Raw genomic sequence first — 4,218 nt, forward strand, 5'->3', positions numbered from 1 at the left:
TTAACTATAAATAGTTTAGTTATGATCCTATAATTAGTAAGAACTAAAGAAAATATTATTGCACTCAATTAATTAAGTCCAATAAATGACTAATAAAAATTAAATTAAAATTTAATTTAAAAAAGTGTAACAAAGAGACTTTGGATACCTAGCCCGCACTAGGTGACAAGGGGGGGGGGTAATTATGTTGACTCATTGAGAGAGATAATAAGGTGAGACAAACCACATTGGGAGAGGAAAGTGTTGAGGTTATCCTCATTAGCAATTGTAAACATTTTACCTCCTGAAGTCTTTGTCACTTTAATCATGCCATCTCTAACGAAGCACTGATGAATCGCAGCTGGGTTTTGATAACGGATTTGACGCAGGCGGTAGAGGAGTTGCTGTCTTTTTCTAGTCAAGCACTCGTTGATGTAGATTTGCTTTCGTTGGGATGCAGCTGTCCGGACAAGATGCGATTTTATGGTTTGGCAAGCTAGCTTGAGGCGAATTTTACGCTGGTTTAGTCTTGTTGGATTCTTTTTGCCTACTCTGTAGGCAGCAATAATGTCTGTTTTATTTAGCGTGACACGCAATTTGTCTTTTATGAGAGCATGAACTACTTCAATACACATTTCACCTTCACGTTCCACAGGAATATCTTGGAACGACACAACAACAGAGTCAAGCAGCTTTTGCTGGCCTTGTTCATCCTGGGAGATGGAATGTTGGGTGGATAATGTACTGATACATGCAGTCATGTATGTCAATATTTATCCAACGACAGCAGCTGCATTAGTTGCAAATTCCACAGTGACTATAATGGTTAGAAAAACAGTTGAAAAACGGAACACACTAGTGAACACAGTGCATCTATATCCGCCACCAAAATATTGCAATTAAAACAAGATTAAAACCAGTGTGCTAAAACAGAAACGAAAAAGAAGCATAATTTCTGGTCAGGGGAAAAAAAGACACCAACAGCATGGGGGCCTATTTATTTATTAGTAGAACAAGTTTTTATTTTCTGCAGAACATGTTAATGAAGCGGCTATAACTTGTATATTTTACAACTGCATAACATAGACATATATAACTTTGAGTACACTACATTAGCTTAAGTGAAACTCCGTAATAACATTAATACAGTATGCTTATAGCCGGGAACTAAATAAATCAAGATCTGCAAAACACCAAATACTTATTATCTGTGAGTAAAGTAAGCCAAATGCATAACATATTTGTCATGGAGAATCGGGGCATTTAGAGTAGCATATATAATGCCTAAACACGTAACATTTAATAATGCCCCTGTCCAAGCGCCCCGAAAAAACATAATGTAAATTCCTGATGAATTAGTACGTAAATTAACCAGTACATGCAGAATATACATAAAGGGCAAAATTAACATTACTCCTACAAGTCAGAGTAGGTAGCAGCGGACAGCGGAACACTTAGGGGGCCGGCGCTGCATCCCCACTCCGCAAGGACAGCAGGCCGGACCCCCCCCCCCCACCCCCACCCCCGAAGGGCGAGTGCCTGCTGGACGTGAGAGGAGCGTCAGCGTGGAGGGGCGATGACTTCTCGCCTGACGTAGGGGGGCTGTGCCACCAGGAAGGGCGTCGCTGCATGTTCTGTGTCACGGGGCTTCATATAGTTTTCCTTGTCTGCGTCCACATCCGTGCCCGTACACCCGTTACTTCTGCCGTTAATGAAAACAGTCAGGAATTCCTGAACTGAAAAAAGGTACAGAGTCGGGCTGGTAAATGCTGCTAGGTAAGCAGCATCCGGGAAGTGACCAATGGAGCACCACCTGTTGCAAGGGTAGGCATGGTGGGCGTCATGTTGTCTGTGTGAAGTGGGCATACTACCGCGTGCGTGCCGCACGTGCTGTGCACCGCCACGCCGGGTCGCCCTCGTGGGCGTCGTCGTCGCTGCATGCCGCCCTTGCAGAGGCTGGCCCTGCAAGGCTGGCCCCAGGGCGGGTGAGTAAGTCTTACGTGCGCCCATCCGTGCATTCCGTCGAGTGTTCCTCGGGCGCGATCCCAATGTTCGCCGTCCATGGGCTACCGATCCCAAAGATTACCGCACAATACTGCCTTGGGAGGCAAGCCAGCCTCGGAAGGAGATTGGCCCACTGTACCTGTCAGTACCAAAATCACTCAATTCAAATATAACCTTGTAATAACAAGCGAAGGACTTACCAAACTATATAATAAACATCCTATAAATCAAATAGTATTTTTTTTTTTTTTTTTAAGGGATAACCGTAGCATACTTGTTTCCGTCGACACGCAAACAGAAAATTATAAAGATAGCAACTGAGTACAATTCAGAGGTCACCATCAAATGATGTCGGCCCAGTGGCCGCAGTAAATCCCAGGCTACCTCCTGCTGACAATAGGTCTTGTAACCCAGCGTCCCAGTGGCCGCAGTAACTTTCGAGCTACCACATAAACTTGCGGCCCAGTGGCTGCAGTAAATCCATGGCTGTTTCCGGCTATAAAATATAAAATATATTCACAGTTGGAAATATTTTAGCAAATCCACTTGATAGACAATAAGTCTGGTAAGCCCGCGGCCCAGTGACCGGGGTAACTCCTGGCTACCTGGTGACTTCCTGGCTACCATCGGCTGACAAAGGGCTGGTAAACCAGCGGCCCAGTGGCCGCAGTAACTTCCGGGCTACCACGTAAACTTGCGGCCGCAGTGGTCTGGTAAACCAGCGGCCCAGTGGCCGCAGTGACTTCCGGTTTACCACCGTCAGGCAGAAAGGCTGGTAGACCTGCGATGTAAATCCCGGGCTGTCCCCGGCAAACAATAGGTCTGGTACACCAGCGGCCGCAGTAATTCCCGTGCTACCACTGCAGACAACGGGTCTGGTAAACCAGTGGCCCAGTGGCCGCAGTAACTTCGTGCTTACCCCCTGCAGACAAAAAGTCCGGTAAACCTGTGGCTCAGCGGCCGCAGTAAATCCCGTGCTACCACTGGCAGACAAATAAGTCTGGTAAACCTGCGGCCCAGCGGCCGCAGTAACTTCAGGGCTACCACCAGCAGACAATAGTTCTGGTAAACTGCGGCCGCAGTAACTTTGGGGCTACCCCCGGCAGACAATGTGTTTGGTAAACCTGTGGCTCGGTGGCCGCAGTAAAACCCTGGCTACCACCGTCGGACAATAGGACTGGGAAACCAGCAGCCTGGGCCACGAGGAAGCGAGGGCGACCCAGGACCCTAAGGGCACCCTCCATGGGCAAGAACCCCACGGGGTGGCTGACCACGTGGGCGACTCCACCAGACGTGAAGCGCCACCACCCACGTGCATAATGGGGCCCAAATAGAGCAAAGAACCCTAGTCAACCAACTAGGGCGTCAACACAGACCGCAAGGGGAACAGCGCTGGGCACACGCCGACATTGGAGAGGAACCTGACTGAACATTTAGAACATAGACAACACTGTACTTTAGAGCAAGTTTAGAAGGGCAGGCCGCCCCTTGCGGGTCAGTCTGGGAGGTCGAAGTGCCCGCGAAGGCAAAAACAGCCAGGGTGGGGTCAGGCACCAAGTTAGCAGGCGTGATTTCCATAGCGTTAGGGAGTCCTAAGAACACAGCAAAAGCAGACTTTAACCTCAGTACAGATGATTGGTCCACGTGTTGTTTGCGCGAAGAGCTTTTAACTTGCGAAGCAGTGAGTCCTGCGAGTCCAGAGAACTCAGCAAACAGACTTGAATCACAGTACAGACGATCGATCCACGTGTCGTTTGCGGGAAGAGTTTGACTTGCGAAGCGGTGCGTGGCGGGAGCAGGAGAGAGCGCATAACCTCTCCTCCCCCCTTTATATAGGCCCCCCTTGCGCTTCTCGCCCAGCGCCATGTGGATCGCGCTCTGCAAATATCTTTTCTTCCCCTTCCCCCCCACCCCTGCCCCCAGAAAATCCTCCGCTTTCCTGCGTAATGCAGTGGTCACTTATGTTGCATATTCTAACCCGCATGGACTTGCAAAAGGTCTTGTAAATAAATAGGCGGAAGCTGCCAAACACCCTGATAAGAAAGGCAAGAAGAAAATATGAAGTTGGTATAGCAGGGCAAGCAAAACAATTTAGGATTTGTCTTTGCTTGCTCTGCTATGCCAACTTCATAAATTCTACTTCCTTTCCTGATCTCTTATCTAACAGTTGTTGATAGGAAAAGTGAACACGACACTATAAATAATTATCCTTCTGAAGTCATATGAACGAACATA

This window comes from Procambarus clarkii, chromosome 48 (assembly GCF_040958095.1).
Source record: "Procambarus clarkii isolate CNS0578487 chromosome 48, FALCON_Pclarkii_2.0, whole genome shotgun sequence".
NCBI lineage: Eukaryota > Metazoa > Arthropoda > Malacostraca > Decapoda > Cambaridae > Procambarus > Procambarus clarkii.